At 37.6% G+C, this 14,906-nt stretch overlaps 1 protein-coding gene and 1 long non-coding RNA gene across 6 annotated transcripts in view; one reads left to right on the top strand and one right to left on the bottom strand.

Moving 5' to 3' along the window:
* The window catches only part of NPAS3 (neuronal PAS domain protein 3), an 845,222-nt gene that overhangs the window by 611,075 nt on the left and 219,241 nt on the right, over positions 1 to 14,906 (bottom strand). The gene's annotated exons all lie outside the window — the stretch shown is intronic.
* Positions 11,990 to 13,634, top strand: LOC111096988. The gene is made up of 4 exons (XR_005363124.1): positions 11,990 to 12,073; positions 12,604 to 12,728; positions 13,008 to 13,201; positions 13,506 to 13,634. It is a non-coding gene; the product is annotated as an uncharacterized LOC111096988 (long non-coding RNA).

Genomic DNA, 14,906 nt, shown 5'->3' with positions numbered 1-14,906 from the left:
GCAGCATTCCACATGCAGGACATACACACAGTCCCACACATGTGTCATCTGGTGGGTTCAGCAAGGCCTGCGGGTGATGGGTTAGTGACTTCTGCCACAAGTAAAATTAAAATATACACTCTATTTTCCTCACATTTTCTTCTTTCCACTCACTTGGTAATCAAATGGCATCTAATATGAGAAACAACCAACCAAAGAGTTAGGATTCAATTCAGATTATTTTGCTTCTGCATCAAAATACAACTGTTTTATGAGGTTTTATTTTTTTCCTTTAATGTTAAAGGTATAGAGGAATATAAAGGCAAATGTCAAAGCTCCCCAGTCTCTATGGCTTTCTATCCTTAAAAGTGATCATTATGAGTTGTTTTTGTATATTTTTCTAAAAGGAATACATACACTTAAAAGGAATACATACACTTACATTCACCTTATGTACATGAATTAAATCATCTTTTTGATATTGTTCTGAAACTTGCAAATATAGGTTTTGAACTCAGCACACATAAATCTGTTTAAATTCTACCCAGTATTTCATCGGATACATGTAATAATTTATTTATCCACTTGCCTACAGAAGCATATTTAAGTTGTTTCTAATTTTTTGACATTAAATCAATACTGAAAAAAACATTTCTATATATTTTCTTGATGTATATGTACAAAACTATTATAATAAAAAAATGGGCTCATTAAAAAAGTTGGTCTAGAGTAGTATGGACTGTTAGCTCAAAGAAAGCAAATCCCTCATCTCCATTTGTGAGAAGAAAATCTTTTGATTTAGTTATTTGACAGTGCTAGAAATCAAATGGGTTCCTGAATCCACCTGTATATACAAGGTAATAAAAAGAAGTTGTGTTTGTATCCTCTTTTGCTTTGTATTTTAACATAAGTTGACACATTAATTCTAACATTTTTTCAATTATGTATAATTGAAACACTCCTCCAAATATTTAGATCTACAAGGCAATTTACAGGAAAGTTGCAAAGGCATGACATATTTCAAAATGCATAAAAATGACCATATATTATAGGATCCTGCTGTACCCTGGTTACTTTTTTTACAAAGTAACTAACACATAATATCAGTACAAACAAATGTAGAGACTGTTAGCTGGTGACCCAGAGATACTCATTTGTTTTTTGGTCTACAAGTATCAACCAGTATACACAATTTTCTGAGTTTAGTAGCTCTGTTAGTAGTCAAAAAAGTCACCGCACTTAGTAAAATATCCTCCCTTTTGTGTAAGGTATTTGAATCCGGAAGCTACACAACAATAATTAATTTCCATTCCACTCAATGCTCCCTCTTGGGCCTTGCTTAGTGCATAGTCCAGGAAACAAAGGCGACTACAGAACTTTCTGAGCAGCCAATCAAGGTGAAACATGTGCTATATCCCCAAGTGCTTAGTACACAATACAGGATTCTATGAACCTCTCACCTATAGTGTACGAACAAGTCCCTGAAAATTAAAGTGTGAAATTCAAACACCTTTGTCCTTAAAACAAGAACAATCTGCCAAAAATGCTCTCTTCTGTGAACTTTTGGCATCAACAGGGCAGAACGCAATATCCCTTGCATTCAGCTGCCAAAGACATGAAGCTAGATCCAAAAGGAAGAAGCCAGGTAAATTGTTTAGGCCCCCGACCTAACATTCTCCTTGGCATAAAGACACTCACTCTTTAGCCTTCCAGTAAATGTAGCCAATTGGAAAGGCAATAAATTCATTATTCTACAATAGAGTGAGTAATTCAGATAAACAACCTCCAATGCTTAAAAACCGGTCTTCTCGCTTTTTAATTCTTAAGACCAGCAAATAAAGGCTATTTGAGGAACAGTCCCTCTGAAGCCCTCTCTGAAAAAAAAAAATGTTTAAGAGACACAGAGAGGAAGAGACACAGAGAGGAAAGCAGAGACACAGGCAGAGGGAGAAGCAGGCTCCATGCAGGGAGCCCGATGTGGGACTCGATCCCGGGACCCCGAGATGAAGACCTGAGCCAAAGGCAGATGCTCAACCACTGAGCCACCCAGGCATCCCCCTCTCTGAAAAAAATTATTGCTAATTCTTAAACACAGATTAAACCAGAAACAAAAAAAGGGGAGAAATTATCCCCCAAATACCTATTCTCCATCTCTACTTTTCAAACATTTTTTTAAATTTTTTTATTTATGAGAGAGAGAGAGAGAGAGAGGCAGAGACACAGGCAGAGGGAGAAGCAGGCTCCATGCACCGGGAGCCCAATGTGGGATTCGATCCCGGGTCTCCAGGATCGCGCCCTGGGCCAAAGGCAGGTGCCAAACCGTTGCGCCACCCAGGGATCCCTCCATCTCTACTCTTCAAATGAGTATTATGACTATTTCCATCAAAACTCACACTAAGTCTATAAAGAAATGCAAGAATATTTGGTTGATATCTTCTTGAAGACAATTTGGAAGAGAGCATTTCAATAGCAAAAAGTTTTATTATGTTGTTTAAAAAAGTCCCCAGAGATAAACTTCCTCCAAAAACAGTGCTAGATCCCAAACTGGAAGCATAGGACTCTGCAAAAGTCAACCAGTCCAACGTTATGTACTGAGTGTATTCTATACAATAAAACTGTTGTAGGTACTAGGGATGCAATAGCATGTGTATAAAGAGTTTATAATCTGGTAAGAAGATAAAAGATCATTACACAAATAAATGTTACAACACAGAATGGGGTAAGTACCATAAGAGAGGCACACACCAATCACTTAAGGTGAACATTGTGTCATCAAATGATATAATTCCAATTCTCCTTAATGGTCCTCTCTTCATTCAAGCATTCACTTATTCATTCAAAAAACACTTACTACCCAGCTCAGTGCTAAGAAAAACAGATACAGTATGTAGCAGAAGAGACAGAGGCCCTGCCCTTTTGAAATCTTTCTTTGGGTAGAAGATACAGCATGAAATAATTACATGATAAGAGAAATAATAAACAATAATCATAACTGATCTTCATTCAGTGCTTACTAAACATCAGTAAGCTAAATGCTTGACATGTACTATCTTGATAATCCTCATGGCGGCATGATGATTCAGGAAGACACTGAATTGAAGATGATATGTCCTAACTGCCTGGATTGGAATTGATACCATCACTTGTTAGTTTTGTAATCCTGGCCAAGTGACCTCAGCTCTCTAGGCCTCACCTTTGTCATATGCAATATGGGATTAATGCCAAATTTAAGATTAATGCCCGATTTAAGATCCCACTGATAATAAGATATATCCTAATTTCAGAGATGTTGGGGAATGTATATCTTAGACTCCAATAATAATGGAAAATAATATCCATTACATGTGTTTGTTGTGATGATTAAAGAAAAATACAAGGAGAGAATCCAGTAGGGTAGTGGCGTAAGTGTTCCTTTAAGCATAACTGTTTTTTTTTTTCCAAATTTTTTTTAATTTTTATTTATTTATGATAGTCACACAGAGAGAGAGAGAGAGGCAGAGACACAGGCAGAGGGAGAAGCAGGCTCCATGCACTGGGAGTCCGACGTGGGATTCGATCCCGGGTCTCCAGGATCGCGCCCTGGGCCAAAGGCAGGCGCCAAACCACTGCGCCACCCAGGGATCCCCAAGCATAACTGTTTTTTAATAAAAGAAACAAGGTTACAGCAAAGTTAACTTATACCAAAAATAGTCCAGGCCTATGAGAATTTTTATCTTAAGATTAATCTAGAGTAGGTTCAGAAAGTACTACTCAAGTACAGTGATCTTTCAGTTACAAACTGAAGAATTAACCAGATTAAAGATGGGGAGAATAATGTTCCAGGGCAGTGTGTATGAAAGTCATAGGCAGGAAGAGCAAAGAAGTGCAAAGATGAGAAAGAAGCCAATATGGTTAGAGGAATAAGAGCAAACTAGGACCAAAGGCATGGAGGCTAGACAAGTGGTCACGGGCAGGACCCTGCAGGGCTTTCCAGACTATCCTAAGGAAGTGTTGCCTTTACCCTCATAGGAGTGAGAAGCCAGGAAGGGTCCTGGTGCTGGATTTGCAGAGCTGAAGACCAGTTCAAGGCCAGTTCAAAAGCTACTTTGATAATCTAGAAATGAGAAGATGCTGGCTTGGCCTAGAGCAAGGGATCTCAACCTCAGCATGACTGACATTTTGGGCTGGATAATTCTTGGCTGTGAGGCTTTCCTGTACTCTGTAGGATTTCTTAGCAGCTTCCCTGGTTTCTACCCACTGGACACTGGTAGCAATCCCCAGGATGTAACAAAAATGTTTCCAGATATTGCTAAATGTCCACCTGGGGACAAACCTGCCCCTAGTTGAGAACCACAGGACCAGAGTGACCTCAAAGGAATTGTAGAGAGGGAGCTAGTTTTCACAAACATTAAAGAAAAAAATCAACAGGAGTTCATGAATTGGAGATGGGAGGAAGAAGAGGCCAGGGGCAAGGATACATTCTCACGTGAGGTTTCTAATTGTGTAACTCAGTCGGTGCAGACACTATGCACTGAGAAAGGAAACATTGCAACTGAATCAGACTTGACGGGCAAAGCATGTTCAGTTGGAGATCTGCAGAATTTAAGTTATTGCCATGACACTGGAGTCATCTTAATGTCACATATGCACTTTGATATTCAGATTGAAGCTCAGAAAGGAAATCTGGTGAAAGGATGAAATACTTTGAGAGTCAGGAGCATAGAGATGATAACTGTAGGTGTGTATGCAAAAAAGTTTCATATATAAAAAAAAAAAACTTAACTTCTATTATTTCATTGCTGGAGACCAGAGCATCTCTACAATAAAATCGTCAAAACCCTTCAATGCTGTAAGGTAATGTCTTACAAAATTATTTCAGTATTTTCAGCCAAACATCTCCAAGTGCACAGACAGGCACAACCAGAGTGTGCTTGTGCCGGAGAGAGAGAGAGTTCAGCAAAATGTAACTTACAAGTGTGCATGGTTCACCTCAATCAAGGATGCTTTTTTAGAGGCTTAATTTGCAAAGCAAAGTTAAAATGAAGATCAAGAGTGACTTTTTTTATTTTTTTATTTTTTTGGTCTCTACTTGTCTTTTTACAGAAATCAGTGATCTCCTATCCCAGCATCTTGAATTATATTCTGATTGCGCTACCTTAACTGAGACCCAAGCATTCCTCATCAGAGCTCGGATTCACTTGATTTCTTCCCTAGTGGTATACGATAAACATAAGAAAGTTCAATTCTTAATCACTTCAGATCTCTAGAATTTCTGAAGACAGAGTCCATGACCTTGGGGATTGCTTGCTGGAAGGAAAAAAAAAAAACCTAGTTCAGTTCTATTATTTAGCTCCCAAGCCTTAACCTTGACTCACAGTGCCCCTCACTGCCAACAGAACCAAAAAGAACATCTGCTGTTCCCTAGTGGCTCTCTTCCAAAGATTTTCCTTGGCCAGCATTATAAGCACAGTCCAACATGACCCTTACACGAGAAGGGGGGAGGGGGTGTGTGTGTGCATGCCTATGACTTCCCAAGAAATTTTCCATTCATTCAAAAACACATTTGCTATTTTGGGGGCACTCTTATTTTGCACAAGAATCCCGACCACTTTTCCTTTATATTATCTAAGGATAATGCCAGATTAACTCCAAACTGGATATAAATACTGGGGGAAATTGACACCCAATTGGATCCACTTTGAAAAGCATGATTCCTTTTCTCATGTGGGTAAGTGTACCTTGCGGAAATTAGAACTGGTTAGACTTTAAAACTATAGTGATTTTTCAGTATATCGGAATATTAACATGGATAACACAAAATCATACCTGAGTATCCATGTCAGATCTTCATTAAAGTCACCCAACAACTTCAACCTCATGGAGAAAATAGCAGATAACAGTACTAACATGGAATCAGAAAAGGTGTGTTTATAAACTCTGAGGAGGAAAACAGTGCTTATATTTATCTCTGATATTTTACATTGTACTGTTTCCAGTTCTTCTGTGATACCAAAGTACTCATGACAAGAATCCTGAAAAGGCTAACAAGATAATCTTGATTGGCTAAAAGTTCTAAATACAGAGAAAAGGAGATATAAGGAAGATCCACCTAGAGAGCATTTCCAATTCATTCATTCAAATAGTTCTTGAAAACTAACTGTGTAATAGTCATAGAGCTTGAAGAATGGCTCAGACACATTAAAAATATATTACAGTCCAATAAAAGGAAAAGGACAGGTGATCTGGTCTTTTAGGGTTCAGGCTGCTTGCTAACCTTTTCTATTTCCATGTCACACGGGAACCTGAAACACTAAACTGAGATCATCTTCCCATGCCAGCTTGACTTTCCCTAATGAGGTATATTATTAAATGGTACCACCCATTGGCCACATCAAAATACTGAGTAGCATCCTTTATTTCTTCTTTCTCCAACCTTCTCAGATATCTGGGCAGTTAAAATTCACTTATCCCTAAGAATTTCTACAATCAATATATTTCTACCCATATTTACCACCACCTACTCTAAGCTGTCCCATCCCCTTTCCTGAACTACCGTCAATAACCTCCTAACTCCTTTTGCTGTGGTCTGCTTTCACCAGCTGCCTTTGCAAGCTTATCTTGACACTACGGTATGAGAGATCTTTCTACAGTGTAATCTGTTCAGATCTCTCTTCTACTCAAACTTACATGGTTCCCCATAGCCATGAGCATAAGCTCCAAATTCATCAATGTGTTTTAAAGACCTTGTATGAACCATTTCTGTTGTCTCCCTTTGCCACACCCTGCATTTCATTCCACTGTAGAAGACGGGCCATCTCCTCTGTCATTCCACATTCCAGGACCTCTCATACCTGGAAACATTTCCCTTCACCTCTCATCCCTATCCTGGAGAAGACCTACTCATCATTCACATCTCTCCTCAGCAGTCACTTCCTCTGGAGGTTAGAGTCAAGCATCTTTCTAACATGCTATGTATGGCACCCTTTTCTTCCCAATCAGAGTATCAATTACACTAGGTTCAAACTGCTTGTTTGACTGTGTTCCTGACCAGAGGATAAAAGCTTTGAGAGAGGAGGTCCAGTTCAGAGTACTGAAGCTACAAAGAAGATAGTGGCCAATTCTACAGTTTCACTGGATAAGGAGTCCTTCAGAAAAGTCATTAAAAATGAGAGGTTTCAGGGATAGTGATCACATTAAGTTGGATATAATGGAACACAGATCATGATGAGGAAAATAAGACCTAAACCAGTATGGCAAGTTATGGAGCACATAAATATGATTTGAAGCTGAAAGAAGACAAACTATGTGGTTGGAGAGTTCAGAAAGGCTCAGACCATGGGACTCCTCAGAGCTCACACAAGGATTTCAGACTTTATATGCAGACAATTACATGCAAACAAAATGGAGAGATGTGATTTTGGTACACATTAGGAAGAGCACCCTGCATTCAATCAAGAGTTCCATGACAGGATTTCCAGGGAAGTGTGGGGGCTGGAACAATCAGAACACTATGGAGCTTTTGGCTAGGAGATCATGTGGACCTGAACCTGGCATAGGCAGATGTCACGGAGAAGAGTAGGGGGACAGAAGAGTCTTAAAGTCCAGAGGTTAGATGAGCTGGCACAATGGGAGACAGGAAAAAGTAAAAGGAGTTAATTTCCAAAGTTCATCAAAAGACAAAAGAATGTAGGAGGAAAAGGAATCCTAAAAGCAGCTACTCCGAGAAAATGTTACTGTCAAAAGAAGAGAGATTTTCTGAAAGAAGGGACTTGTCCCCATAATCAAAAGATGAGGAATATCCTGGGTTTCAGCACCAAAAAAAAAAAAAAAAGATGAGGAATAAAAGCAATCAATGGATGTTGACAATTAAGTGATCCCTGCTAGAAGAATTTCCCTGAAGGTAAAGGATGGGACACAACAGGAACTAAGAGATTTCAACTAAAAAGTGAAAACTTTTACCATGTGTTGTTTTGAGAAAGTTGGCTACAAAGGAAAGAAAAAAATTGCTAGAAGGGGACATGAGATAAAGAGAGATTGCTTTAGTGATGGATAGGTTTCAGCCAACTTACATGTTAGTGGGCAAGTAGAGGAGAAATTATAAATGTCCATTGGACAGGACCAGATCCCCATGTGGACAATTCCAAACTGAGTATAAAGAGTTTGAAACCTAGAGTGAAAAAGAAAATACATCCAAGATGATTATATCCTTAGCATAATCAAAGACAAGGGCAAGAAGTATTAAATGAATAGAATAATCAAATTATACTGGTAACACAAGGTAATTATTATCCAGGAATACAGCTACATGTCTATGTGTCTTACTGCTGCATTGGTTTTTTTATAATATTCAACCTCACTTTCTAGGAAAATTAAAATGATACAGTCTACCTAGAACATAAACTACGGCAGGAGATACTGCTTCATCTGATATAACTGAAGAAATAGTATGAAAAAAACAAAGGCAGCAGAGGGGTACCCCAGAGAAAAGTGCTGAAAATTTCAAAATACATATTTGCTACTATGAAAAGACAACCAGGAAAATATTAAAATGTATTTTTTATTAAAACCATACCACCTTCAGTTAGTAAAATTGAAATTTAAACCTCATACACACAATTGCCATCTTCTAAAGGGTCCATGTGATTTATTCATTCAATCAATTTTTTACTCATCAATCACTTATTGATTACCTATAGAATGCTCTACATACATACCTATATGAGGTGTGGGAGGCAGGGAGGAAGATCTCAAAAATAAAGTTCTTACAGTTAAATAATGTACTATATTAATGGGAGAAAAGCCATTGTATATGTATGGAAGCCAAGGTAGAATAAGAGAGCAAGAGAGACATGGGAAGAACATTGTACACCTGTCTGCACATGTATCAAAGCAGTGAGAAGCAATGACTCCAGATAAAAAATAATCTCTGGAAGGTCATCTGCTTGCCATTTATATTCACTAAATACTGGCTAACCACAAGTAGAAGGGGCATACTTGCTACGGAGGAGGACTATAGACAGATACGTACGAACCCAGACAAGAGGCTTTTGAATTTGGTCACTTGAATCACTAATCACATTTTATAGCAGGCATTTAATTTTAATTTTTTCTTCACTGATATTAAATAAAAATTTTAACACATTACCAATTAGGCAACATAAAAGCATTATTGAGCATAACCTCCCAAACTACTCAATGTTTAAAAGATAAAACTGAAATTACATTAACAATTCTCTTAAAGTTATACTATAGAAATATGAAATCATGGCAACATTCTTTTTGAATCAAAGACAGTAAATTATAACATGGGAAGGACTTTCTGTCCCATTATCTCATTATGCAAGATTTAGATATTCTCTTTTCCTATTTCATGTCTGTTCTTCACATTTGAATCTATACAACCTGAATATCTGACCTCCCTTTTTCCTCTGAGTGCTCAATCCTTATCACAGATGATTTTAATATTCATGTAACTCTGTAAATAGTTCCTTCCACCACCTGCCTTCCCATTCTTTTATGCTTCCACAAATACACACGACTGTGTAATATTTCCACTACTTATCTACATTCATACTAATGACCTTGTAATCTTTAAGTTTAGATTCAGAATTTTAGATTCATCTTATCTGGTTTCCCAACTGTCCAATTTGAAATGACCACCTGTTCCAATGCTACCTTCCTTCCTTGTTTAAGTGCCATGTGAAGCCAGCTCAAAGACTGAGGGTGTAACATCAAATCGTCTTTTCCTGGAGAGTAGTCTAGCGACTCCTCATGACATTACAGTGGTGGCAAAATATGGGATACATGTGAAAACATTCCCATATTTCATGACATACCTGGTGATCAGGCCACAGAGCTTCCCGCATCAATTCTATATCCATATGATCATATCTCCAGCTCCAATCTAGTAGCACTACAGAATTAGATGAAACGTTTCACTCACCCCTACCCTGTCCCTTCTTGAAGGGTTAAAACATGAAGGTCATTAGTTACATTGAGAATATGTCTATTCTCATTATCTATAAGGATTAACTACAAAGATAAATGGCCTTGTGAATGAAGATCACACAAATCCCAGGTAGTTTCACCTACTTACTAATGACACCTGTCAGTTATGTTCAGTCACTCACAATTCAGCCACATCTGGTTTTTCTTAATCAAGTTCTCATAAGACTTTTTAAAAAGTGGCCAAAACCATCAATATTCTCTTTCCCCAAATCCTTTCAATCTTGAATTAGCACAAATTCATTCACCTAATGACCTTTGTTCTACTTACGTATTTTAATTTTTTCTGATTGTTTTTCAAAATATTCAGGTTTTGATTTTTCCTTCAGTTGTCATCTTCATTCCAGCCAATGAATTTCCACCAAATATTCAGCCATTTTCATCTTTTTCTTCCTTCCTTTTATTCTGATTTCCAATAATTTCTGCCCACTTAAATGTGCCTATTAAAGTATCCAGGAAATGATATGGAATCAAATCTAAGAAAACATAGGCTACACCAACGTTCTCTTCTGCTCATGGACCCTCTCCATGCAGTCACACTGCACTGTGCTTTGGAGCATCACTGAGACAGTTTTGGGGGTGTTCACCTTCCAGTGGAGTTGATGTCAAATCATGCTGTTCCTTGATATCTGAAACTATATTAAACATTGGCCCATTTTTAGGCCTCAAAATGTTCCTTTAGCATCTTACTGCTTTTCCCATTTTTCTCTAGCTTCCTCTAAGTGATTCGTGGTGATTTATTATAGGTTATCAGCAGCTGGCCACAAACCAAATCCAGCAGGGTTTGTTTTTTTGGTTTTGAGACCAGCATGGAGTCCCAAGAAGGCAGACTGAAAGTGACCATAGAAGAGCCGCATGTCAGTGTCTCCTACAAAGCCACAGTTCAGGGATCCCTGGGTGGCTCAGCGGTTTAGCACTCCTGCCTTTGGCCCAGGGTGTGATCCTGGAGTCCTGGGATCGAGTCCCACATCAGGCTCCCTGCATGAAGCCCGCTTCTCCCTCTGCCTGTGTCTCTGCCTTTCTGTCTCAGTCTCTCTGTCTCTCATGAATAAATAAAATCTTAAAAAACAAAAACAAAAACAAAAACAAAAACAAAGCCACAGTTCAGCTACTAGAAAAGACAGTTACGGTGCATTGGGAAAACTGACGCTTCATGCACATAATATCCAGTATAGCTAACTTGCCTGTTTGTATAGGAAAATTTTATTTAAATGTGTAATTTATTAAAATCTGATACCTTCCTATCTCCCAACTGCATAGAATAAATTTCAAACAAGGCTTCCTCTTCCTCCTTTCCAAAGATATCTTTACTAGTCAGCATTATTAGAGAATGTGAAAGGAGAGTAAAAAGATGTAACTTATTAAAAAATATTTTAATTAACTTCATCCCTGGGAAGCCCGGTTGGCTCAGCGGTTTAGCGCCGCCTTCAGCCCAGGGTGTAATCCTGGAGACCTGGGATCAAGGCTGCTGGGGCTCCCTACAGGGAGCCTGTTTCTCCCTCTGCCTGTGTCTCTGCCTCTCTCTCTCCCTCTCTCTCTCTCTCTCTCTCTCTCTCTCTGTGTGTCTCTCATGAAGAAATAAATAAAATCTTAAAAAAAAAAAAAAAACTTCATCCCTGAGTTCACCAAGTACAACACCTTTGTGGACCTCTGGGAAGCTATTCTGGCAACAGCCGACATTCTGCTGCATTCTTGGCAAGGACACTCCATTGGTACATCTTTTGAATATCACTTCTGAATGGCAATAACCCATTTTGAAATTAAAAATAATATATTTTTGAAATTACTATTCCTTCACCTCATACATCTGTGTTCTTGCCAGTATATCTGTTTACTTTGACATTACTCATGTAAAGGGCATTTCTTCTAGGATGTTTGAGTAATGTAAACTGTTTCCACCACTCAACGCAAATTTAGGCCCCAACTGGTGCCACTCATGCATTCTTTTAACATTCAAATTTGACTCAGTGTATTTATTACTTGATATCTTGATTTATATGCTTGCCTGATTTGTCTCTTTTTTAAGGAAAAAAGGTATCATCCAAAACCTGCATATGATCAGAGTAGAAGTGATATAGGCACAGAGAAGAAAAGAAGTATATGATTTCAAGTGAGTTTTCTACCTTAGACCTCAATGTAGTCTAAAATGAAAATCAAGGGGCACCTGGGTGGCTCAGTTCCTTCAGCATCCAACTTTTTTTTTTTTTTTTTTTTTTTAGCATCCAACTCTTGATTTCAGCTCAGGTCATGATCTCAGTGTTGGGCGGGGGCTCCATACCCCATGTGGAGCTCTGCACTCAGCAGGCAGTCTGCTCATGGACCCTCTCTCTCTGCCCCTCCTCCAAAATAAATGATTCTTAAAAATAAATAATGAAAATTAGCTTGTTTCAGATTTTTTCAGATACTTTATCCAAAATCACATATAAAAGAGTAGTGCCTCAGCAACCTCAAACTCAGGACTTCCAAGCCACTAGTGCTAGTAGGTCATTGCATTAAGAAAATGTTCTTATGCAGGCTGACTAACTTTGCCAATGTTTAGTAAGCATAATTTGACTATTACAGTAAGAAAAGAATTACGTCCAATGCCGAGAGACAGGTACCCTCTACGTGGTTGCTCTGTAACCAAGTTTATTATTTCAGAAACCTTGGGGGAGAAGGTGAAAAATGCAGTGAACAAGACCCTGATGATCAATGTGGTGGCAGATGTCACAATCCAACTACCTCATACCCTCCTTTCTTAATTGTCAGTGACATGGAAAAACTAGGTACATATAATTTTTCTTTGAAAATATAATGCATTCAGGTATATAAATGAAGCACCCTTATCCTCCTAAGACTTATTTACCAACTGCCAGAGGTAGCAAAGTTTGTCAGAGAACAGTCACTTTCTCGAGTTAATAATAGCAATTGTTAGAGGTGGGGTAAATTGAAACAGTTTGAAGCACATGAAAATAGCAATTGTTAGAGGTGGGGTAGACTGAAACAGTTTGAACCACATGAAAAAAAAATACAAATCATTTCTTCGCTTTTTTTTTTTTTAATAGTAAGCATTTCCTAAGTGCCAGCCATTGAAGAACATGCCCAAGTTACACTGTTACACAAAATTCATTCTCTGCTCTGAATGGACTTATGGTCTTCATGAGATGATAAGTAAACAGAAAATTACAAATAGTGCCACAATCAAAAATAGGAGCTTTGGAAGGATTTCGGAGTGGCTAACCACGGCTTGAAAAACCTGGTAAGACTTCTTCATGGAGACATGACCAAAAACATTTTTAATATTATCTAGGTAAAAGGGCTGGGGTAGTAGGGAGGAGGGAAGTGAACTCATGATATATTACACAATAATATTTTAAAACATTAAAAATAAAATATATTCGTGAAAAATAGCATCAACCTCACCATTCAAGGTAAAAGTATATTCAGCTATTTCTGAGGCTGAGAAAAAAATAGAATGCCATTTTAAAAATCACATTCAAATATACCCCAGGGCTAACATCTTCCTGGGATTCATGTGCAATTATTTATTTGTTCCTTGGCAGATTATCTTATCACTAGCCAACACACCTGTTATGCCACAACATTTACATAGAAAAATCATGTTGTTTTACTGAGAAATCTTTGTCCTCCAAAATGCCTAAATGTTTGGAAATGATGAAGACTGATTCATGTGCATTTAGATGTATAAAGATTTTGTTCATGCCATTCTTGGATTTCCTTTATTATTTTTCCTATTAATTAATCCACTCATCTATAGCATTAGAATACAGCACTCTAATTACTCGGGTTCCAGGAATTTATGTTATATGTTGTTTTTACTATGTCTGAAGAGCTCTGAACTAGGAAAAATAGGAAATGGAAATAAACCCATGATATGGGTACTCTTTAGTTATAGGCACTATTATTCTTTCTTTGCAGTGTTGTCAACAGACTCGTATCTCAGGTCAAACATAATAATGTAGCATTAAGAGTCAGGGGTTAAGGACTAAAAACAAGGACTAAGAAGGGCTAACAAAGCTAGAGTTCCTTGTTTTCCTATTTACTGGCTCCAGGTTTCCATGTCCTTATTGTTAAATGAGAATACTGCTCATTGTCATCTTTTAAATGAAATAACATATAACATTTTAGCTTATTGCATGCCACTGAATAGACACTCCGTAAGTATCTCCAACCTTATAATGCAAAGGACAGTTATAAAATTTTAAGCAAAAAAAATTATTTTGACTCATTCAAATAGGTAAGACTCAGAAATTCTATTATTTCTTTGACAGAAATGCCTTCTCAAATGAGGCATCTGAGAAAATACTGAATGCCAGTCTGGCAATGAATAGAATTCATCTAGCCAATCCTCAACAAAATTCTAGTAAAATATCCAATAGTATATTAAAACGATTATATACTAGAACCAAGTGGAATTCATTCCAGGAATTCAAAGTTACTATGTTTCAAGAGCTCTGAATTATGATAACGTACCACATTAGGAGGACAAAGCAGAAAAAAAGACCCACATGACTGTGTCCATTGACACATTTGACAAAATTTAACACCCTTTCATGATAAAAAAAAAAAAAACTCAGAAAACTAGCAACAGAAGAAATCTTCCTCAACATGAAAAAGGACATTTACAAAAACCCCAGCTAACATCACATGTAATGGATAAATACCATTTATCCATTCTCTTTCTCAGAAAGAGAAAGCTTTCTCCCATAAGATTAGGAACATAACAAGGACACCTACTTTCACCACTGCTACTCAATAATGTTCTGAAATTTCATGATAGAGTAATTAAACAAGAAAAAGAAAGAAAAGGCAACAAATTGAAAAGGAAGAAGTAAAACTATCTGTAAATAGAAAACCTCAAGGAATTCACAAGAAAGCGATTAGAGCTAATAAATTAATTCAGCAAAGTTCCAGGTTAAAAGATCAACATACAAAAATCAATA

This window comes from Canis lupus, chromosome 8 (genome assembly GCF_011100685.1).
Source record: "Canis lupus familiaris isolate Mischka breed German Shepherd chromosome 8, alternate assembly UU_Cfam_GSD_1.0, whole genome shotgun sequence".
NCBI lineage: Eukaryota > Metazoa > Chordata > Mammalia > Carnivora > Canidae > Canis > Canis lupus.
This window is presented reverse-complemented; position numbering and strand designations above follow the sequence as displayed.